The 25,387-nt window shown below is 42.7% G+C and overlaps 1 protein-coding gene across 11 annotated transcripts in view; it reads right to left on the bottom strand.

Annotated features, from left to right (window-relative positions):
* Positions 1–13,839, bottom strand: part of APBB2 (amyloid beta precursor protein binding family B member 2) — a 335,703-nt gene extending 321,864 nt beyond the window's left edge. For 8 of the 11 annotated variants that reach the window (XM_081059391.1, XM_081059395.1, XM_081059387.1 and 5 more), the window contains exon 1: positions 13,638–13,803. The gene's annotated coding sequence lies outside the window, so the exon portion shown is untranslated. Of the gene's footprint in view, positions 1–13,637 lie in introns of all 11 variants that reach the window. The other 3 variants (XM_081059392.1, XM_081059396.1, XM_081059386.1) reach the window with 2 other exon arrangements.
* Between the last annotated feature and the right edge of the window lie 11,548 nt (positions 13,840–25,387).

Below are 25,387 nucleotides of genomic sequence, written 5' to 3'. Positions count from 1 at the left end.
AGTATCAGATTCAGGTGAGGGGCACCTATACCTTCCCCAGCTATTGGGGTCTGTGCCCTCTCCACCTCTCAGAGATTGCACTGAGGTTAGGACATGCCTGGAGCAGCTTCGGTCCAATACAAAATCAGGTTCTAAACGGACAACAAGGCAAGACTCTTTGGGTCATAATACCTGGGCTCATGAGGACACAAGACCAGTTCTCTCTCTCCTTTTCTTTCTTTCTTTCTTTTTTTTTTCAGATTACACTCTATTGTGGTAAAACATATATAACAAAATTTACCATTTTAACCATTTTCAGGTGTATAGTTCTGTGCCATTAAAGTACATTCACACTGCTGGGCAACCATCACCGCCATTCATCTTCAGAACTTTTTCATCTTCCCAAACTGACACACTGAACCTCTTACACAATAACTCCCACTACCCCCGCCCCCCAACCCCTGGGAACCACCATTCTATTTTCTGTTGCTATGACTTTGACTATTCTAGGAACCATAAGGACATTCATACAATATTTGGCCTTTTGTGACTGGCTTCTTTCACCAAGGATAATGCCAGTTCTCTTTTGCTTCAAGTCGGTCTCTTTGAAGAAACACCCTGAAAAGCACGTCCTCTAGAAGAAATAAAAATGAACACAGGAGAATTGTTTTTATCCCATTTACTCATTCCTAAAAGAATATAAAAACACTAAGGATGGTTGAGGAGCAAGAAAAGCGAGAAAGCCAGCAAAATCATCCATAATCCCACCATGAAACCACTCCATTTTCATTTCTACTCATTCTTTCCTAATCGTTTGCTTTATGCAAATGAAATTTGTGTAATTACATCACATTGGGTATCCTCCTTCTTTAACTTAACCATCTAGCAAAATGATGTATCGCCAAGCATTTCAAAACTTAACTGTCATGGTCAACACTAAGGAAAAATAAATGTGCTTTCATGAAAACTTGTAGCCACTAAGCTCTCTTATGATAGAAATAAGATAAAATTGCCTGAAGCTTCATTCTGATATAAGGAAACTGTTCTTGGCCAGACAGTTTCATATTGTTTAATAGTTGGTGCAGAAAGAAGACAACAACTTCACAAACTTTCATACAAAATCGTTTAAATGTTAAATAAAACTGTATATAAACCCCAAATGTAGCCATCCATCCTATTAGTATATCTCTCAGTGGAAAACAGCATAGCAACATCTAATGAAAATCCTGTTTCATTTACAGGAAATAAAAATAATAATGCCACAAATCAACATTCTCCCCAGTTTTGTTTTGGGTGTTTTTTTTTTAATTGATTTTTCTTGCAATCCACATGTTCTCAGTACTAAAAGGGGGGAAAATAAAATTCAATAAAACTCCACGTCTTATTTTTGTTTCTGATTTTTATTTCTGGCTTGTAAATATATATATAACAGCAGGATCTAGTACCAGTAAAGGAAAATGATTTAAGCTGAAATAAAACTCAAGCCAGCAGGAGATGGCTCTGATCGGGAGGCAATTATATGTAAGCTGATGGAATGCAAGGCTTCCTTTATTTATTTTAGTAGAAATAACCTCAAGTCCTAGAAAAAAAAAAGACATTTTTAGAAAACGACACTGACCCAGTTGCTAAGTCTCATGAATAAGAGCAGCGCGTGTTACTTTTGTTGCACCACTGCCCGTACATTTTCTGCTCTAATCATTGGAATACATTTGATTTTAATGCGGAAGGTTTTCCCCCCTGATTTTGGGATACTAGATGATGGATATCATAGAGATCCTGCCCACAGTAATGTTATCCATCATATACACTGTTCATACTAAATTTCCTGTCTCACTTAGGGAGGGCACAAACGCCAGGAAAACAGAGCAGCCCGACAAGGGGGACCCAAAAGGACCAATCACCCTGAATGGAAAGTCTCAGTGCCCAGAACTAGAAGGGACACCAATCCCAAATTCCCCCTTGCACTCAGGGCCTGGTTCCCTCCCCGGGTGGACTGTTTCTGGGTTGTTCCAATCATAGCTGCAGCTTCTTTTAAGCCTCTTCTCAGTGAAGACCCCCATGCGTCTTTCTGGAAATTGCCACAAGCACAAAAAAATCAGCAGCACATGATAGGGGCCTCCTCTTATACCTGATAACTGAGCCAAATGCTCTTTTACTCGCATTTATTTTACCTACATAAATATTCTTTTCAAAAAGACTCATCCAGGGCTCTCCTTCAAATGCAAATCTTCCGTGAGCTTGCCCCACGTTGTCCCTTCACGGTTTGCTGTGCCACACTAGAACCATAATGATTATCAGAGAATGAACCTCCTCAAAAAGACAGACCCAGCTCTGACTTCAGGAAGGACCAAAACTAAACATACCTCAACCAAAAGGAAATCTGAAAGGCACAATTTTTAAATCGGGATTAAGATTCCAAACTGTCCGTGAAAACCCAGTGTGGTGTAACCACGTCTGCCCCCAAGTTTATTTTCTCCTATCTAATGCTCACCTGTAGCAACTCCTACAGGTCAGTTCCCTCTCCCTGCTTCTACTTAGGGTCAGCTGACATCCAAGGCAATGTCTAAATACCCAAAAGAAGATAGGACGAAGTCATAATTGGAACAACTCAAGTCAGAAACCACTCTCTGGTCAATCGATTGAGGCGAACGCATAAAACGGCTTGAGTGCCACGTGACATCACAACCAGCTCTTTCCTGAATGCAGCAAATGAGCAGTGACCTCCAGGACTCTGACCTTTGGACCCAAGTCAGTGGGACTGACCAGCGAGGCACAAGGCATAAGAGAGACATGAGAAATCCTGTCTCCACCAAAGATCCCACATCCTCTACAATGATCAGAAAGCCACTGAAGGGTGAGCAGAAGGTAAGGAGTAGAGAAGTCTCCATCAACGTGAATCACTCTTTCAGGTGTACACAAAACAGTACCTTAGAGCTGGGTGCCCAAGGTGTGCACCAAGAAACACTAGTTCTGGGAAGACATGCAAAATGGGCCCACAAACAACGCTGGATTAAATGAAGCTAATCATTTTCTTTTCAGCAGGACGTCTTGAATAGGTGATTGGGAAGAGAAGATGAACTTGATGGCAGAAACCTTCATTCACAAGATACTTCCAGTCTCTCGGGTTTCAGTGAACACACTTTGGAAACACTGCTTTAGAGGCCATGGAAATAAGAGCTGAGGTCTGAATAAGCAGGCACAGTAGTAGATGACATCAACCCAACGTTCAGAACTACAGGAGCAGTAGGGCTCCTTGAAGAGACGTTTTAAAACAAGGTCTTTTGCACCATTCTCTTGTCCGGCAATTGCTCCTCTCCACCTCATGATCTTGAAATAGCCATCGCTTACTGTCCCTCAGGATACAACTTAATAGTCCCCTACGCAGACCATTTCATCTAAAGGAGCCCATGAGGCATTTCACATCACATCACCCATCTCTATTTTCTTCATAGCACCGCCCCCCAAGACAGCAGTGGGTGTTTTACTCATTGCCATGTCCATAGGGCCTCCTGGCCCCATAGGAGGTGCTGAAGAAGTATACGCAGAATGAATTAGTAAATGAAGTATTCTAGCTATACTTCCCTCTGGCTTGGAGAAACGATTAGGTAAACATCTGGTTACATTTAATTGCAGTTCCATATGATTTATTATTTCAAATAAAGAGGCCATGCTCACGTTACAGTTGCTAACTTAAATGGCATCTGCATTTCCTTTGGACACATATTTTCAGACTGAGCCACTACAAAACAACAAACTACATATTTTTGAGTCATTCCAGAAACAATAGTGGATTTAAAGTAAGCTCCTCCCCTTGACCTTTCTAGAATTTGGACACAAAACCACAAAGTTAATTGGCTCTTATGGTAACCAAACTCATACTGACCTCGTTAAAATACTGCTATAAGACCATATCATCATAACTGGGGATCGACCCTCAGAAAAACTGGCTGCTCAAAATGTCCTGGGGCATATTTATTAAAGCCTCCAACGATAAAATTCCTTTTCATTTATATATTCTTTGACAGATGTTTATGGAACATCCAGGACTCCTTAAGCACTGGGAACACAGATGGAAAAGCAACAGTACGGACCTCCCTCCAGAGGCTTACAGACTAGAAGAGAAGCCGGGAAAGTACAGGGTCGCAATGCAGTGTGACCACAGAGGTGTGATGTGAGGCACTCAGGGTGGGAGCAAGGAGAACCAGCTGCCCTGTGAGGACGTGCCCCAGTAGTATTCCAACCGTCGGCCCCAGATCAGCAGTGTCGCCTGGGAAATGATCAGAAGTGCACACTTTCATCAGGCCACACCACAGACATACGGAATCAGACATTCTGAAGGTGGGGCCAGCAATGTGTGTTTTAACAAGCCCTCGGATCACTCTGACACACACTGAGGTGGATGATGATTAAGCTACTTCCTGAAGGAGGATCAAAAGTCGAGCAGGTAAAGAACAGAAAGTAAGCATGGTTGCAGGCAATGAGAACAGAGGAGAAAAGGTTTCCTCGGAAGGCCAGAGGAACGTTGGCATGTGGTAAGAACAGAGTGGCTCAAGCTCAGAGCATGAGGTAGAGGACATCAGGTCATGCAGCATGTCAGGGGCTGGGACTTCATCCTCACTGCAGTGAGGAGCCCCTGGAGGGTTGGGATGGACATGCCCAGGCCTGCAGAAGATTTCAGAAGATTGCTTTGGAGGCACTGTAGAGAACAAACACATAGGCCACGGAGGAGGCAGCTGTAGACTCCTAGATGTGAGGTATTAGTGGTGGGAAGGAAAGTGGGGGTACACTGTCAGAAACAGCAGGGGTCCAAAAGGGAGCTGGGAGTCAGGGGTGCCTTACACAGCCACAGAGATGGGGTACCAGGTGTGCTGTGGGACAGACTGACCATCCCTTCCCCTGGCACACCCCCTATACTCAACCCAGGCAAGTGCTGCTCTGGGAAACACTGAGTACTTCTCCTTCTGGTAGCACACATCCCATTTTATTGTAGTTAGTTCTTTAGCTATCAGTCTTTCCCGACAGACTGACAGCTTCCCGCAGGTAGAGGCAATGGCCATCCTGGTCAGTTTCCACATGCAGCCTTTGGAACAACGCCCAGTACTTGGAAAGACAAATGAATGAATGGAGCTGGAAGGCCACTGAGAGGCCACTGCTCTCATTCAGGAGAGAGATGACTGTGTCATGGGGAAGGAATTAGAAAGCTATAACAACTGAACGTCTTAATTTTTCTCTAGTCTGTGGATACCATTCAAATCATGGAATCTTTACAAGTCAATCATGTTATGAAAATTCAACAGTAAATGTGATATGTTGAGTGGAATCCACGAGCTCAACTTCCCATGGAAAATCAGCAAGAACCATGGTTTGAGTGCTTTTGCAAGTGAATGCAAGACACAGTTCTATGCCCCCTAAGAGAGATTGCCACCTCATTGAGGTAAATTTGCTTTCTTTTGTTCTCAGGGCAACTCTGCAAACCCTCGAAGTAGGAAGTAGATGATGGAGACATTTCAAATCCCACTGACACAGGCTATGTCTTCGCTTTGATTTTTAGAAATGATTTCAAGCAGGCAGAATGTTGTGACCCAATTACAGAGCATTTTGGAAGCAGCAGGCACCTAAGTTGGGGGTGGAGCTGGTGGGCGTAGAAGGAAGTTTCTAAGCAAGCACTACCACCTGCCTCTCAATCCTGCCCGGAATTTTATAGAGAAGGGAGCTGTGACAATCAAGAAGTCATGCAACATCTCCCCTGACCTGCTTCCTGTTTTCTCACCGTTCCCAAAATAGACAGAGCTAAGGAAAATCATAAATATATTTCTTAGCCCTCTGGGGGAGGTTCATTAAGGGCATAAATTTGGGTCCATGGGGGGAGAAAAGGGTGAAAGGCAAAGCTAACGAACGTCTTAGAATCCTGAGGTGAAAACAGTGGAAAATAAAACCCATGGACAAAAAGGAACCACAGAAACAAAAACTGAGGCCAGTTCTTACACCAAAGCTTACTGCAAGGCGGCACCACAAGCTCAGCTGCCCTGGATTCTCCCAACTCAAGCTCTTTAGAGTCAAAAGTTAAAGTTTTTCCTTAAAATGAAAAATAGTAATAACTGTTAAGGTGTATCCTCATGCCAAGTCTAGTTCGTGTGTCATATATTAAGTCATGACACCCTCATGACAACCGTATTATATGGGCATCATTAGTATTCCTATGTATGGATGAGGAAACAGGCACTGTGGATTCTGTTGTCCCAGTAAAATTCCATTGTCCACAGCCACACGTCTATGAAACTGCAGAGCAGTACTGGAACCCTAAGAGTCTGGCTCTTCACTACCAAATCCCCACTCTCTCCGCAGAGGGCTGCCCTCTGCATTCACTGGCGGGGGCTAAGTAGCACCCATGGCCTCTGCTCACTAAACACCAGTAGTTCTCGTCCCACAGTCATGACAATCAGAAATGTCTCCAGATATTGCCGAATGTTCCCTGGAGGGCAAAAATGGCCACTGCTATAGTGATTTGAAAGACCGAATCTCTAGGTCTCTTATAGAAACAGTGGCAAAGACTAGGTGTTGAGTAGAATAAACGGGCTGCATCAGTCCTGTTGACGGGAGGACAAATGGAAAAGGAGACAGCTGGAGAGTTTTTTCTAGTAGAGTTTCAAACTAGGAGTAAGGCATCCCTACTCCAGCGGACTGAGGCCGGCCCCCCTTCTCTCCATTCCCTCAGAACCTCACACACATGCCTCTACTACAGCACCTTATAACCAGTGCTGTGGTACATTCCTCTCTGTCTTCCTGAACTTCACACAGTGCCTGGCACAAAGTATGTGCTCAATAAACATTTGTTGAACAAAGGCATGAATAAATGAAGCAGAGGTTTCTGGGTGTCACCAAATGAATGCATCTCTGTCTTCAATAGGGATCTGGAAAAGGTACAAATACATAAAATGTGGTTCTTGGAGAGGATAAGAGGTTCAGATCAGATCACTAGAAGAATCTGAAGTTCAATCAGTGCTTCTCAAAGAATATGTACCCCCGAATTCACTGTGGGTCCATACCATGCGTGTTATGTTCAGAAATTTACTTGTATTAGTTCACTAAGGAACAACTCAATTTGAGAAACCTAACTCATGCTAAGGAAATACTAATTTACTCACTTCCACCAATAAACAGTACTGCCTGGCAAATTGGGATACTCAGTGTGGCAGGTCCCCTGACTCTCTTTTGTCCAGGACAAAAGTCTACTTTGGAAACCAAAGGAAGACCAGCAGATAAGAACAGAGCCAGCACCCAGAGCGTGCCGGGTGGTCCCAAGGGGAGGCCCAGTTATCCAAACCCACCATTTTAGCAGCCAGAAATCTCAAGTCAGCCATGAAGCTGCTGGAGAAGCCCAGAAATCATCACCTTGCCTTTTCCCAGTCATCAGAAACCTCTGTCATCCCAACAGGGCCTCACAATTGGCACGTGACAACCAATCCGTTTCTATTTACAATAAAAACATTTTAGACTGGAATCTTCCCAGAGAGAGTCAACACAGCAACCCCTAGTTTGAGAGACATATTTAGCAATTATATTTGCATTTTCCTACTACTGAATTTGCGTTCACATGAAAGAAATGCACATTTTGAAAATGGATGAAAGGTGAATTTTTACCTTCTCCCATAAATGCTGAATTTAGGAAGGTTTCATGGTGTGGTGGAAATAACACTGGCTTTGTTTAGGCCTGAGCAAGTCCTTTAACTTTTCTGAGCCAAGCTTTCCTCACCTATAAAAGGAAAAGGAAGAAGGAGGTAACCCAAAAGACTAAATGAAATGTTTCCTGTATAGCACCAGGTCAAGTTGGCCCTTAACAAATAAATGTTATTGCTTTTTCCTGTCAGTCCCTCAGCAACTCATGGACTCTTCTGTACTGACTACAGTTCCAGGGCAAGCATCATTGTTTACTATGCAGCCTTTAGTAAAAAGGACCTCAGTTTCCTTATCTCTAAAATGGGAACAGCACCAGTGTTTTGTAAGAATTAAACAGAGTAACAGCTATCAAGCTCCTAGTACAAAATAAGAGCTCCACAATAACATTAACAATATATTATTATTATGACCAGTGAGATCCAGGTATCACTAGCACAGATTTTTACAGTATTATCTGTAATATGTGATATTCTTAAGCTACTATTTAAAACTCAGAAATAATACGGGTTTTGCAATTCCATGAGAAAATGATTCTTAAGCTCCCTCTAGAGACTCATCGAGGCTCACCCTGGAGGATATGATACTGCACAGGTCCAAAGCAAGCTGACTATTACACAACCCTTGGTTCTATGGCTTTGACTCCATCAGCATTTCCTAGAATCACTAACCCCCAATTGCTACAGTGTGCTGTTTTGATAGAAAGAGGCCTGCATGCAAAGAAACAAACAAGATCCATCATTTTGAGGTCTGCTGAAATTCACATTTCAATCCCTTATCCTTTCTGCTCTCATCTTTCATCTTGGCACTTTCCTTGTCAAGTTTTTAGCCTATAATTCAAAAATATTCGCTGGTTCCCAAAAGCACTTTCAAAACTAGCTTCTTCTCAGTTTCTAGGACCCCAATGAGCCTACACTCCTGGAAGGCCCAGAGCACCATCAGCTGACAACTGGCTCCAGTCCGGCCTGGCCTTCACCATTCAACTTGACCCTGAGGGGAGGGCTCTCTACGTCTTAGGCCTGGATACCAAGACTTACCAATTTCATGAACCATTAAGCTGCCAAATAAAAATATTCCCATCAATTCATAAAAAAAAAAAAAAAATCTTCCCTCCAAATAGGAAGGGTATAATCTCAGAAAGGGACACATCTCTTCATTCGAACACAATTATGAAATATTCACTATGTCATCATTATCATTTTGAGAAGGACAGTGAAAATGTCACCCAGAGACCACGGCCCACGGGTACAACACTGCACTTTGCATATGTTAGGTCCTCAGTTACTTTTAAATTGCAGAGAACCTAAGCTCTGATTCGCTGGGCAGCAGTTTTGTAAATGCTACATCCCATCCACCCGGGAACACCGCACCTTCCTTCTTCAACAAGAGCATTTCCCTTCACTCTCTGGACCTCTGCAAGTTCTCCCCAACCTCCTCTTCCTAGGTGCACACTTCCAGCTCAGTTCCAAAACTGCATTCTTTTCAGCCAACTTTAAAAGGAAAAAGCAGAACCACTCTTCCTCCCACTCCCAGCATTCCTGAAGCATACTTTCCAGTAGAATTACACTTCAAAACCCTCAGTTATTACCTAGCAGACAAAATTTTGCAAGACTTCTACAAGAGGCAAAGGACAGAATGGCTCGTTTTACGTGTATTTTTTATAACCACTATCAAATCATTAATAAACAAGCAAGAAAAACTTTAATCATAATTCCATACCATTCATTGTTTTCCATGCTCTCTTCCCATCTTTGTCCATATGAATCTGTATAGTTTATACATCAATAAATTATACATTGGGGCTTTTTTCCTAATGATGAAAGCAACGTGTTCCGTGCTTAGAAAACTGGGTAAGACACACATGTTATGGAAATAAGATGATGTAAAAAGAGAATGTCTCCTGTAACTCTACCCCAGAGGCCTGTCATACACATCCAGGCTGCTTCTTGCCAAACTGTGACGACTTGACTTTCTGCCCTCTCTGTCCTGATAGCCCTCGTCTTATGTTTAGAGTTAATGCTCCACTCCTCACAGGGGTCTAGTAAACTCGGGAGCCTGGTTATGATTAGAAGCACCAGACTCACTGTCCCTTTATTATCAACTATTTAAGTGCAGATAACAACTCTGGCTTCTCATCTGCCTCACTTAGAGGTTAATGAGGCTGAATTTTCTGAGCATCTTGAAAGCAAAGTGCACTAAAAACACCAAATGGGATCGGTTTCCTTTGCTCTCTGCCCCATCATCACAGCTTGTCAAAAAAAAAAAAAAAAAAAAGGTCATGATCTTGCCAATGATGTGTGAGCACATTCCGACAGTCATCACTCTTACAAGCAGCAGACCATGGCCACCAGCCCAATACAGGGGTGGCGCTAACATTAAGTGATAATGATATCAGTCCAGACCAAGGGATGCATTTCTGATCAAGGGCTGAAGAGAAAGGACAGGGACATGGGAAAGGCTTGCCCAAATGTCATGTGGGTGGGGCCCAGCAACCAAGGCACAGGACACCCTCCTCTGCAGCCCCTGTGGAGCCTTCTGTCTCAGACTGCTCAAGAGCACAGTCTCCCTCTCTGAAGATGCTATCAAACAGTTTCACGTATCTAATGTGCTTTACCCAAATTTAGTATTACCTTATCTCCTACCTAGTCTTGGCCAGGCCACAAAGAGTTGATTTTATGACAACCATTCTTTGACAAATAAAAACTAAAAGGGAGGTAAGAATTGGCCAAAAAAGGAAGGGCCTTCAACAAAGCAAAACAGGCCAGACTTAGTGAAACCAGAAATTGGCTTCATCTAATGGCTTTAAATGAAGCCCTGCCTCCTCAAAGAGCTGTATAACACCCGCAGACTGGGACAAGAAGAACCCATAACAGACACCCAGAGGGTACACTTTACAGCAATTCCCCCATTTTACAGATGGAAAAAACTGAGGCCCAAAGAAGTGAACTGACTTCCACAAAGTCACACAATAAATTAAAGTAGCAGAGGAGCCGAGCCTAGAGAGCCCAGAAGGCAAGTCTTAGGGGCCCCTGGTTGGTGGTCTTTCCACCAAATCCCACCAGATCCTTAATTATGGAGAGTCTTTCAGTCTGCCTCTGACAAACCATTTCAAAGGAGAGAAACGCCATCTACACATATCAACATGCAGAATATGAACTAATAACACATTAAAATTAAAATGTGTAATCTGGGTTTATCTTCCTTACATTTCAGTTTATTTGTTGGTAGTACAACATTGTTGAAAATAAATGAACACAAAACAGTTTTTAAATCTGGATGGAAGGTTCCTAAAAACATTTACGTAAATCATTCCGAAGAAAGGCTGTTCCAATCAAACCTAAGTCTAAATAACAAATCAAAGATGTTTTATTATTATTGAATGAAACCAGTTGAAAATATTCTCACATAAGATAAAACTTTGAAGTTCTACTGCTGTGCAAATAACTGTCCACCTTCTCAGAGGAGTTTTCTTTGGTAGCTGACATTTATGTCAAAGATACTGATATATAAAATAATATACGTAAGGAGTTTAATATCAGACTTGACACATAGTAACCATTGAACAAATGCTAGTTTTTTTAACTCAGGGTAGAAAAATAAATATCACCCTCATAACTAGTAAAACCTTACTATACTTTCCTAAAAGTCTGTCCTAGATCCCGGGAGAACTTAAGGAGTTATATCATCAGGGTATTTTTTTAATTTTAAAAGTGTAACTAAAAAAGGCAAAGAGACATAGTATTTTTCTTAAAAGACAAATTCAGATATCCTGAAATCAGAGAAATCAACATAACACTATTCCAACATTATGGCAAGGTTTTCAGTAGTAATTGCTTCTGTAACATTTAAAAAAAAGAATTCAATATTTGTTACTGTTTCTCTGGTAGCAGGAAAAGAAGAGTCATCAAAAGTTGAAACATGACATAAAAAGTAACAGTTTAAAAACATTTTATCTTTGTACTTGTAGATTCTTGCAATGTTTAATAGTGTTTTCCTAAATAATTGTGTCATCAGTACTCACATTACTCAAGTTAAGCGTAAGACATCCATCTTTTACACTCAAGCTCATCAAGCTTTTCCGCTACCACGTTACAAAAGTTTCAGAAAGTGGAATCGTGCTAGTTCCATGGAAGCGAATTATTTAGTCCAAAAGTAGACTTTGGAAGAGAGAATAATAGTATAAGATATAAACACCTTCCCTAGAAAAGGATCTCAATAGAGTCCTTCTCGAAGGCTCTGAGCAAATATCTAGGGACATCCCCAATTTTTGAAGACCCTGAGTGATTTTTCAGGGTCACACAGTGAGCCAATGACAAAAGGACAGCAATAGAAATCTTGCATCTGTTCCCCCCGGTGTTCTGACTACCAGCCCATTGTACTCTACTGCCACCTGTGTTCTCTCAACATTTCCCCCAGCGGGGAGGTTCCTCAACCTCTTGACCAATGTCATCCTTTCAAAAGTGCCATTTCTAGGATTCTGCAAGTTACCATAAACAAGTGTTGAAAAAATACTGCTTTCAAGCTACAAACTGAAAATACAACAAAGCTGCTGCCTACATTCATAAAGAAATTCCCCCTCCGGGATTCTATCTATTCCTGAAAGTCCAGCTATGCGAATTCAGATACTCTTAATGAACGTGGCCATTTAAGGACAAGGTTTGAAATATAAATCCATGGCAAGGCGGGGGCGGGGATATCAAGAGATTTAAGAGACCCAAATACAGAACAACACATCAGGATGCCTGTTTGTTTTTTAAATCAGTGAAATATTAAAACAAACGACAAACCAATGCCAACCTCACAAAGTTTCCTCATTTCTTGGAATTCAAACACCACTGCTGGTACCACTTTATGATAATCCTTCAGGTATTTCACCTAAGTCATCAGGCGCAATGTAAAGCCAGGGTCTGAGCGACTTCCTAAACAAAACTGTGAGCCCGGTCTCGTTGGAACTTCCGACACTGACCTTATTCTCCTTCTCAATGTTAGCCGTCCCCAACCCCTCAATCCATCCAAAAACGTTTGTGACAGTAGTGGCTCTAAACACTGCGCAGAACTTGACTACAAAACGGCCACAACTCCGCATCTGATTTCTCCAATTTATTATTTTTATTCAAGTCCCGCGCTCCTTCGGCCCTTCGCCCCGGACTCAATGCTCTCTCTTCACCCATTGTCGAGACCACCTTTCATTGTTTCCAAGGGACTCCGCATCCCACCCTCCGTACATAGCACTGTTTTCATCGCCCAAATGTCATTTCCAGCGTTCAACCCTCCATTCGCCCGGAGGGCAGCAGAGGGGCTTTCCGGACCCACTGGTCAGCTTTCCTGATTCCGTCCCCTTCGAACAGCCATTTTCTAGTTAAAACGCTCTCTGCTTCCGCGGGGGGAAATGAACTTTTCCCCCTTTGATCTCGCCGAGTCTGGGCTCCGAAACCTCCGAGAAGCCAGCCCCCTCTCCAACTCCCCGGCAAGAGCGCGCTGCCCGCTCGGAAGGGGGAGCCCAGCCGCAGCGCGGAGGCCGGTTCCAGGGCCAGGGGGTGTGCGTCCCTCCCGCTGTCGCCGGCCCTCACTTTTCCCCTCCGCAGCCCCCACCCGGGCGTACCCCCTCCAATCCCGTGTCTCCCACCCCAGGCCCTGCCAATCCCGGGCTGCCGAAGGGAAGAGGGAGCCGGGAAGCAGGGGGGATGCAAGTCAAGGAGTGAGCCCGCAATAGCCGTGCCACCCGGCCCTGCGGCGAGCGCGCAGGGCGCACGGGACTCAGCAGCCGGTGCCCGCTGCAGATGCGGCGGCAGCTGCTGCAGCTGTGGCTGCGGCTGGGCGGGCGGCAGTGGCCGCGCAGCCCCCGGGGCCGGGAGGAGAGGATCGGCCGCCGGGGCTAATCGCAGCCACGCGCCGCACGCCGCTGCCGCTGCCCGGGTCTCTGGCCAGCACGCCCGAGCCACCCCGAGACCCAGGGCGAAAGCAAGGAAGAAAGCGAGGCTCACCGCGGTGCGCGCGACGCTCGCCTAGGCTCCGACGCCCGGCAGCTGCGCTCCAGTCCCGCCCTCCGCGGAGCGCCCGGATCGGCTGCGGAGGCAGCGCTCGAGCTTCCTACTTGAGACCAGCACGGCTCCGGCCACTGAGCATGCCCAGTGCCGCTCCGCGAGTCCCGCGCAGGGAGCTGCGCCGGGGAGATTCCACTTCTCCAGGCTTTGGTGGCGGCTGCGCGTGGAGGCTAGAGGGGCCCCGCCCTGGCGGGGGCCAAACGGGAGAAAGGCGGGGCGAGAGCGGGGCCGGGGAGGAGGGGGCGGGCCGCGCTCCTAGTGCGACCCCTGCAGGCGGAGGCCGCGGGGCCTCGGTACCCACGGTCCACTGATCGTCTGGGCAGATGGCAAAGGAGGCAAAGGGTGCAGGGTGTGGAGACCCAAAGGCCGGGTATAATGTAGGGTCTCGGCTCCTGCTCCCTGCATGAGAAGGTAGGAGATTTTGAGGCCAAAAAGGAACACTCAGGGAGCCATAGAGACGGGAGTCATACCACTGTTCTCTCTGGCGGCTGGATTGGAGACACAGGAAGCATGAACCACACGAGCTGCAATCTGTCCTTTGCTTCTCTGCCAACCCACCCCCTAGCGTAGCCACGGCAGTTATATTAGTGGCTAATGGCTAACCATAACAGCTGATGGCCACTCAGCCACAGCGGATGGCCATCTGATTACAGCTGATGGCCATCTAATAACCGAGCCAGCACCTTTCCATGTGAGGCCGAGAGACTGGACACTGCTGTCTGGGACTGTCCCCACACTGGGAATCGGAGTGCAGCTGGGTATCCCTTCCATGTGGCCTGGCGTCTGTCTGCACCAAAAGGCAGTTGGGTAACATCCCTGGCTTCCCCTTTCTCCCACGTCTGCATTCCCTTACAATGGGAAAATGTCCTCAGATGAGAGCTGCCTACACTCTCCCAGCCGCAACTTGTAGGCAGGACCTCCTTCTTGCTTCCTCATCAAGAACCCCAGGCATATGCCTCACCCACACCATTCCCTGGTGTGAAAATCACAGCAAGATCACCTCAGAAGAGAAACACACCTGCTGGGAAGAGAAAAGCATAATTTCCTTTGCACCCGCAGGGTGTACCTATAACTCAATTGTAAGCGGACAAGCAAGGTACTGATAAGAATGGATACTCTGTAAGTGATAATCAGTGCTCTGCCCAGACACTGTGAATGACATCCCAAAGCATCCTTAGGGTTGCTCTTCCCAAGTAGAGTCACTGTGAAACTTGAGCCTGAGTCAGAATCACCTAGAGGGTTTATGGAGACACAGACTGTTGGGTCCCACTCCCGGAGTCTCTGTGGGTATGTCTGTAGTTGGATCCAAACATCTATATATCTAAGGAGTTCCCAAGTAATACTGGTGATGCTGTTCCGAGGACCACACTTTGAGACCCACCACTCTACACTAACACAGTTTTACCTGTGACCTCCTTCAGGAAGATTATGATAAAAGTAAATTAATAGCAACATCAAAGTGATGGCTCCTCCTCGCACGTCCTTATCCCCAAATCTCAGAATGTATGCCTTCTTCAAATAAAGTACCACCCGCTGGTCCTTATTCTTCATGTAAGGACTCTATACCGTTGGGGTGGGTATCATTTTATTCCTTCAAACATGAATTTACTGAGGATCCACAAAGTCTTATAGTAAGCCTGGGATAGCAGTGAACAAAAAGGCCCAGACCCCTGCCTTCATAGAGCTCACAGTCCAGCGAGGGGGCCGGACATCCATCAAACAATCATTCAAAAACGTCATTTCAAACATGGAGAGTGTCCAGAGGGAAATCTACTAGATGTGTTTGAGAGTGTATAATGGGACCCGGACGCAGACTCCGAGTGGGCTTGGAGGGAATTAAAGGTGGGAGGAAGCGGCTTTGTGGAAGAGGAGTTTCTTTCGGCTTTTGCACAATTTCCCTCAGACCTGCCTGGAGGCCAGCAATCAAGTCGCTCCGTCCTTCAACAGAAAACCACTATCACCACAGAGAAATCCCTATAAATTCAGGAAAAGGCTCACCCTCGGGGCTCTCTGCACCCCACGTTATCCCTATGGAGCCTGTGAACCCTGGAGAGTCGGAGGGCCCACTTTGGGAAAATGCAGACTCCAAACTGGATAGCCTCCTGGTTCTAGACTCCACGACGCCGGCCCAGAGAGGCGAGGAAATGAACCCAGGACAGCCGCTCCGACGGTCAGTAGCAGGGACTGGCTCGGGCTCCAGCCTTCGAGGCAGGTCCTCTTTCTGCGGCACTGCATTCCCTCGGACAGCAGAACTAACTCCCCGCAGTTCCCAAGCAGTCCCGCCCTGCACACCCAGTCTCCCGAGGGTCCGGGGGAGGTACCCCGCACCTGCCCCCCCCCGCCCCCCCCCCCCCCGGCTGGCCCTCCTCCCGACCGGGAGGAAAACCCGCGGTGGAGTGTTCCACGGCGAGGCGGGGCGCGGGGCGCAGGCGCAGTGGCGGCCAGGTTGGGCCGTGGCGGCGCCCTGCTCCACACCTGATGCAGTCAGCCTTCCGGAAACGGGCCCGCCGCCGCGCTCACCCGGGACACGCTGCTGCGTCCTTGGCGGGCCGCTGGGCCCCCGAGGGGGCTCCGAGCCTTCGCGGCGCCCGATGTCCCCCGCGGAGGGCGAGCTTCGGCGTCCCACGGGAGATCCGCAGGCGTAGTGGGGAAGTCACCGCCTGAAAAAGCGAATTCCCTGGCTGCTCTGATAGTGACGTGGAAATGGCCACCGAACGTTCCTTGGCCACAGGAGGAGATTATCTTAATTATGTATTTCCAGGGAAGACGGGCGAGGGCTGGGGGTGGAGGGGAGGCTTTTAACCTTTCTGTGCTTCCTTCCTTCCTTGCTTCGTTCACCAACCCCTCCCCCCGACCCCCCACCCATTTTCTTTCTCCCTCACTGAAGGGGACGTTTATAGTAATAGCAGTTTTAAGGCAATAGAGAGAGGGCTCCTTGGTCCTCTCGCCGTCATACTAAATATGTATTAGCAGGTTAGCTCTGCTACAAAAGGCCTTCCAGCATGCACGCATTTTATAAATAAGTAATTGGTTTCTCTATACCTCATCATTCCAGTTTATAAAGAAAATCATTTCTCGTTTCTCCACCTCATGCAATTTTGATAGCTATTGTTGAGTGGGTTTTTTCCTTCATGCTGACTCACTGATGAATTGTTTTCCAAGGAAATGATATAGTCCAAGAGCACGTTTATTATAAAAACACGAAACTAAAAATTAACTCTGTGAGTCCTTTAAGGCCAAAGGGAAAAGGAAAAGACAGATTCAAGGAATTTTAGTTGGAAAGATACTTAGAAGATCCCTCTAGAATCAAGTATGGATCAACACAGATTTCGTTTACCTCTCAGTGGCCCAAAGAGGTAAATGATTTTTCTTTGCTTAGCAGACAAATCAATGGCAAACCTGGCACTTGACCACAGATTTCTTGACACCTCAGTCTAATGAAAAAACATATTTGTTATTTGCACAAATACTAAATAGAGTACAAGACTATATTACAGTGCTAATTATTCAATCCAGAGGTTACAACATACAAAATCCACGGCAACAAAAGGAATGCTGTTACTTCTTCCTACTTCTGAAGTCATTAGTCCTTAAATAGTCCTTTATTTATACAACCTATCCAACCACTTCTAGGATAACCAGAGACTAGGCATTAAATATTTCAATTAAAGTCATATGAAATTCTTCAGAACCTCAAGACATCAGGAATCTTTTGAGTCAATATTCAGAGCCTCTAGTATTTTTGCTTGATCATGTGGTGTGTGAATTGTTTGAGGTTAAGCCAAGGGAATTATAATGATCACAACAAAATATCAGTTATTATTTGCCACTGTACTGATTTGAAATACTCTAACAAAATGGAAATCAAAGTGAAATACAAAAATAACTGCAAAACTCATACCTACAATAAGGTAACTTTCAGAACCCTAACCTACCTTTTTATCTTGATGAATGTGTATTTTTTTTTAATTTATTAGTTACAGGTGTACAAGACAAGGTAATACTTAGACGTTCATCATTTATATCCCTCACACTGTGAACCCCCCTTCCCCCATGTGTATTTCTTTTTGCAATGGTCTCACATTTAGAGATCTGGAAGAATAGCTTTACTTATGCAAAACTAGAGTTGAATAAATGTCAAAATACAAAGATGCAAAGTACAAACTCATCTACTGAGTGTTTAGCATGTGCCAGATACTGGCTAAGGGTTTTACATAGGTTATTAAACTTAATCTTTACAACTACCCTGGAGTACGGTGTTATTGTTATCCCTATTTTACAGGTAGTGAAAATGAAGTTTGAGAATGTGAAGTAATTACCTCAAGACACAACATTTTCAGTGGTAGACCTGCGACTTGAACCTTGACATTTGCCTGGAGCTTGAGCTCTTAAATAACACTCTATAAGGAAAAATGTAAATACAGAGAAAATAATTGTGATTTTTATCTCATACTAGAAAGGAAGTGGAGAACTGTATTTACGCTCCTTCCAAAAATAAGATGTGGTAAAATTACTTTGTTGTGCTCACTAGGAAGGAAACCCTTCCTAACTGTGGTCCCCAAACTTGGGCCCAATCCTACCCATAGATAGGAGGCAGATGATCAAATACCTAGTGATTTTTCAGGGGTAACAGCAAGATCTCCCCTCCTACGGACCTTCTTTCTCCATGTCTGGTTGGTTCCTCTAGTCCTAAACTATCCAAGATGGCAGTCACCTGTCACATATGGTTCATTTTTAATTAATTAATGAAAATTAGAATGAAAAATTCAGTTCCTCAGTCATATCAGCCACATTTCCAGTGCTTAATAGCCACGTGGGCTAATGGCTACTGTATTGGGCAGTATAAATATAAAGCATTTCCATAACTAGAGAAAATTTCATTGGATAGTGCTGCTCTAGTCCTTTATCCCCAAAGTGCAAGGCTTTAATCTCTCTTTACTCTGCACCATTCCTCCTGTGAGAAGACCTCGTTGTTAGCCTTATCTTTCCCCTGAGCTTCAGTCCAATATTTCCAAACTAAAATGATTATCAGTGTGTAGAATACTATCATGGAAAGACATGGGCTTCAGAGTAAGACCTTATTTCACATCCCAGCTCTTTTATTTACCATCTGTGTGACCTTGGGCAAGTTACTTAACCTCATTGAACCTCGATTTTCTTATCAATAAAATGGACATCTTAATCTTTTCATCATGGGTTTGTTTAGGGTTAAATGAAATAACACATGTAAAGCTTCTGGAATCACATAGATTTCCTTCCCTATATTCCAATTTCAGTTAGTGACATCACCATTTACTCAGTTTTCCAAACTGGAAACCTCAGTCATCTTCCAATCTTCCTTTCTCCCCAACCACCCCTTTCAAATTAGTCATCAAGTCCTGTTGCTCCTACCTCAAGGATGTCTCTAAAATCTGGGCCCTCCTCTCTGCCCCCTCTCTCAACTGTCCTCATTGGCTTTTCATACGCTATTTCAGTATCCTGCTAAATGACCTTGGTGACACCCATCACTTCTAATCTAAGCCCTTCCTCCACGCTGCTGCCAGAGTGATCCTTCTAAAAAAAGATGCTGATGATGTCACCCCCCCTCCTTTAAAACCGCTGATGACTTCCAGTTGCTTAAGAATAAAAACTACTAAACCTAAGAACTCATATGACCCCCCCCCCCTTCATTCTATGTCAAACCTACATTTGGACTCCTCTATTACCAACCTCCCTTTCAGCCACGCCTCCCGCAGCTCATAACCTTCCCTATACTCCCTTCCCCCAGTACACCCCCTGTGCCAGCAACCAGTGCTCCATGAGGCAGTCCTAGAATAGGTAATGGCCTTTCATGTTTTTGCCCTTGTATATACCCTTCTCAGGCTGAAATGACCCTTTTACATCTTTACCTGGCAAATTCCCACTTATTCTTTAAGGTCCAGTTCAAACATTACCTCTTCTATGAAAGCTTAGTCGACTCCCCTAGGGAAAGGTAGTGACCAGGTCATCTGTGGTGTCATTGATTTGCATGTAGATGCTATATTCAGGCTATCCAGGTTTAAATTCTGGCTGCACCACAATCCCACCGGTGATTTTGGAAAAGTGACTTACCCTCTCCCAACCTCAGTTTCCTCACCTGAAAGTGTTTGTAATCATAGCATGTACAACTTAGTGTTTGTTGTTGAAAGTATATAATTCACATGAAGTCATAGGTAAGCACTCAATATATATTACCTTGAAATTATTACTGTTATGATTAATTATTTATTCATTTTATCCTTCTGTCTCTGTGTGTCTTTTTTTACGTTTACACAAATTTTTTTACTTTCAAAAATTCTTTTTTTTTTTAAATTCTTTATATTTCACATTTACATTTGATTTTACATTAAATAAAAAGTTTTACTTGATATTCATTGAACAAAATTTAGGTAACACTGATAACGAGCCCAAAGGATTAAATTCTCTATTGTTTGAGAACTTCTTGGTTACAAACAAGAGGAACCTTCTCTAGTTAACTTATCTAGAAAAAAAAATTACAGGAAGGTTGTCTGGTAGCCCACGGCATCAACAGAAAGATGGAGAATTCGTTCAGAAAAGTATCAGGATTTATGGAAGGCTGGCAGCAAATAACACAGACCAGACTATGGCACTGTATGTCACCAATGGTGCACCCCACCGGCCACTTACTGTGGCCACTGGTCCTAAATTTTTGCAATTTAGCATCACTATTCCCTATTCACGGTCATAGGTGGAAATATCCAAGGTCACATATCTATACCTTGGCAGCCACAAGGCAGACAGCGAGAATGTTTGCCTCACTTCAGATCCCCTTTTGGGAGGTGGGGCCCTTCCAGCACCCAAACTCAAACAATAGGGTATTCACACAGAATAGAAAGAGGATCTTATTTCGTCCCCTTTCCCATGATGCTTTAGCCATACTTGATCACTCAGCGGCAAACATCATGTACTTCCATGCTTTCGTGCCTTGGCTTCTGCTATTCCTTTTGTCTGGAATATACTCTCTGCTTTACACATTGACCCATTCCTACCTCCTTCACCTTGTCCACTTTTCAAAATCATGCTTCAAAGGCCAAGATTCTTCCTTGAATCTACTGCAAAGGTTAATGGCTCACTTCTTTGTTCCAGACAGTTAGATGTTGTATCCCTCTGTTGCTGTGCCGTGAACCATTTCCAGCTTTATCACATAGAAGGCACTTGATAAATATCTGTTTAATGAATGAAAGAAAGGAAAATTAGCTTTTATTAAGGTACTGTACTAATAACTTTACAATATTAACTCAATTTATTCTCAATTTATAATTCAATTCTTCCTCAAATGGACAGTATCACCATTTTATAACAGGACACAGGCACAGAGGAGTAAATTACTTTCCCAAGGTCACACTGCTGTTAAAAGACAGAGGCAGAATTTGAGCAAGGCAGAGCTTAGGCTCTTCCTTACCTAATGAGATGTTATAACTCTGTAAAAGGTAGTACATGGTCCTTTTTCTAGGAAATTCCACCGCAAGTGTGTGTTTGTTGTTGTTGTTGTTATTGTTTGTTAAACCTCGACAGCCTCTGGTAAGAGTATGAAGCTAACTAAATTTCTCTGTAAATTTTCACTATTGAAAATATATTTAGTAAATTTTATAAACACTTACTCTGTGGTTCTTGAACAATGATAATGGATGTCTACTATACAGGAATTCATCAAAACTGAATTTACGAGCACAAAAGTACACGATAAAATTCATCACACTCTTTGTCTCTGCCCTTCCCCCAGTTACCAACAGTTGTTATTACAGACACTGGCATTTTATTGAACTGGCTCTGGCTACAAAGAATTTACGTCCCTGTACACAAGGAACTCTCCTTCCCTATCTATATTATATCCTCTAACGCCTCCCACGATCCTTGTTTTGCTTATCTTCAGAGAGTAGAAATTTGAGTCTAGAGTACCAATGGTGTCTCACACATAATCGTCAGCACAGATAAGGGCAAGAATTTAAATCTTACAAATGGAGGAAAACCAATATAACAGAAATCACACCATCCAACCTGGAGAAATACTCATTTTAAAATTTATATAAACATCATTAAATAGAAAGGGTGCAAATCTGAAGTGAAGAATGCTGGAAGACAGAGGAGGTTATGAAAGAACCAGAGATCACTGACAGAAAAAATTCTTCACTCATACCAGAGATACACAGAAATATGTTGCTAATTTGCAAAGGAATTGAAGTCTCCTTGATCAAGCAAAGAATTTATAATCTCCTTTGTCTACTTGTCTCTGCCAAGTATCTTACACTTTTAAGCACCTCATTACAAGGTCTGTGAGAAGGAATGAAGGAAAGAAGAGAAGGGAGGGAGGAAGGGAAGGAGAGGTAATGAAAGACAGAGAGGAAAAATGGAGAGAAAGACATCTCATCTTAAGTGAAAGAAATCTCTTTCACTTAAGAGATTGTTATTATAAGTAAACATTTGTCATTAAGTTAAATGAAGCCTAGCTCCTTACAAATTTCTGTGAGTATAAAAACTGAATTTGAAAGGGGAAGGGGCATTAGTATAGGAAAAAGAAGCATAATTAAAAGTAAGATATTAGGAAAAAATATTCTTGGTAAGGTCAGTTAGATAAAAAGGAAAGACTTCAAAGGGATATAATATGTATTTCATCCCTTAAGACATTTAAAATTAACCTGGACAAAGAACTAAAATGTATTTTGTAGAAAGCAATCCTTTCTGGCAAGCTGGTAGATTAGCTCTAATTGATTTTTCCACCTGTAATTCCTCTGAATCTCAGTAATGCTATTCTTAGAAGACAAATGAGATTTTTTGAGAATGAATTTTCTGTCTTTATTTTAATGAACTAAGATATGGTTTCTCATGAAAATAGTTTCCAAGCCAATGACCTCGTAAGTAATAATTCTTTTAGGTAGATTATAAAAGTTAAAATCAAATTTATAGCATTAGTAAAATTTATAGCATGATAAATTACAATATATTTTTTAAATTTATAGCATGATAAATTACAATATATTTTCTTCCATCATGCACTAGAAATAGTCTTGGAATAAAATTCCCAAGAAGCGTAGGAATACGATACAGTCCCAAAACAGGAAAGGTGGAGCATGCAAACATTCTACCAGTTTTTGCCTTTTTGTTCTAGGTTCATATCCTGTCTAGAAAGTTATCACTAAGAGGAAAATATTTAGTTCCATTGAAATTATTTGAAATTTTTTATTATTGAATCAGATGTTTTGAGTAGATAAGGGACAATATCATCATATAAAAGTTATTTACTATTAGAAAAGAGCTAAATCAGAAAGGTACTAGAAGAAACTTCCCTGATATGTTTGAATTTTCTTAAAGGACACTTTGCTTAGGAAAAGAGGAGGAAACACTAAGCAAAAAAGGAAGAATAACTGTTTCTTCTTACATATATTGTGATTTTCAAAGCAGTTCTACATACTTTTATAAATGTTATTGTTTTTCCATGAATAAAAATATGACTGGGAAAAAATATTCTTGATTAAGAAAGACTTCTTTTATCCCTCAGTCATAAAAATATCTTTCCCTATTATATTTTAATAGGTTTCAAGTTTTGTGTATTTTATGTTTTTTATTTGAATCTTTAATTTGCTTTTCTAATATGATGTGAGATACAGATAATAATTTTACAAGTAGAAAGCCAAATGTTCTAATGCAATGTAAGAAATAATCCTCGTTGTCTGCAATGCCACTTCTATCATATATCAAGTTCTCATTGGTCTGTGTATAGTCTCTCTATTCTATTCCACTGATTAATATTTCTATTATTGCGCTAATGTTACACTATTTTAATTTCTATGCCTCTGTAATATATCTTGACATCTGGTAGGGTAGGTCTCTCTTCTTCTGCTTTATCAAGACCATCTTAGCTCTTCTTTCACAATATCTCTTTCTTGTAAATATATCATTTTTGATGAAATATCTTTAGAATTTTGATTGCTATTTACATGTTAAGTTAGATTAATTTGAGGAAAACTGATATTTTTACACTTGATGGACAATGGGGTCCCTTTTCTATGGCAATAAGTAGGACTATTTTCAACAACCAGAACTGCTTTTGTTTTTATAGCACCTGTCACTCAGGATATGGTAGACATTAGGCCTGTTCACAAATATTCCAGTTGTCCTCTTCCTGGGAACATGATAGAGCTGCATTTCCCACCCCCGTTTTTAAATCAAGCATGGCTATATAGCTTGCTTTGTCCAATGAAATACGAGTGGAAATGTGTGTCAGTGCCAAGTGGAAACTTTAAGAGCTGCATGCCTTTTACTCATGTCCAAGTATTATCTCCTTCAGCGGAGACCACTGAGGGACTGCAGTGAGCAGAGTAGCAGAGTCTCCCCCTGACCTTCTTTGGACGTGTAGTGTGAGCACTTAGTAAGCCATTGCTGTTTGAAGCCACTAAGATTTGGGGGTTGTTTGTTACCCCAGGATAACCCATCTACTCTGGGATGATTATGCATGGTTTCAAAACCTTTTTTTAAAAAGAAGAATTGTGACGTCTAAGCAACCTTAGTCCAGAAAACATTTTGTTGAATTCTATTACTAGTTTATAAGGTGTTTTCCGAAGGTATATACTGTTTCCCTGAAAATAAGACCGGGTCTTATATTAACTTTTGCTCCAAAAGACGCATTAGGGCTTATGTTCATGGGATGCCATCCTGAAAAATCATGCTAGGGCTTGTTTTCCGGTTAGGTCTTATTTTCGGGGATACATGCTAGCTCATTTACATAGCTAGCATTTAATAGTTTATAAACTGGCTTGTAGCTTCCCTGGAACTGAAGCCATTCTCATTCGTAAAGGAGGGCTTGTGAGCTTTGATGACTCTCCCTCACTGTGTCAGTTGACCTGAAACATAAACCACCCACAGTTGGCAGAGCTTACAATAAAGAAAACCAACACTAATCATTAAATATGTTAGCTCTGTTGGATTATGGTCATCAGAAAACAAACACATTGGCTCTCGTTTTCTCCAATTAAAAAAACAAAATAGAAAATAGCTACACATGAATGGATGTGTAAAAAAAAAAGAAGAATGGCTTATCATATGCATATGCAATGAAATACAAAGGTAGGAAGTTCACAAAGATCACCTAATATTAGTCACTTTATTACTAAGCAATTGTCTGTTCATGGCTTCTATAGTATTCTACAGAAATTTAAAGTAAAGTGAGTAGGAATATCATACATTTTGCACAATTGAAGCATTATATACATGCAAATTGAAGAAAGGGTATAAGAAATAGGGAATAGAGAAACAGGAAAAGTAAGAAATATATAGAACAGTAAAGAAACAAAGGAAAGTAAGGCTTAAACAGAAGGAGATTGAGAGAATTCAAAAATTCTTTTTCTTTTTTTAATTTTATTGGGGAATAGTGTGGTTCTCCAGGGCCCATCAGCTCCAAGTCGTTGTCCTGTGGAGGGCACAGCTCACTGGCCCATGTGGGAATCAAACTGGCAACCTTGTTCAGAGCTCACGGTCCAACCAACTGAGCCATCCGGCCACCCCTAGAATATTCTTTTAAAAGCAAATATGTATGAAATAAAATGCAATGCAAATGATTGATTCATGGAAATTTATTCATTTGGGAACATATTAAAACCTGATTTTCTATATTATAAATTGTTTTATATTATATATAAAACAAACATGTTTTATAT

Source organism: Rhinolophus hipposideros, assembly GCF_964194185.1.
Source record: "Rhinolophus hipposideros genome assembly, chromosome: 1".
In the NCBI taxonomy this organism is placed as follows: domain Eukaryota; kingdom Metazoa; phylum Chordata; class Mammalia; order Chiroptera; family Rhinolophidae; genus Rhinolophus; species Rhinolophus hipposideros.
This window is presented reverse-complemented; position numbering and strand designations above follow the sequence as displayed.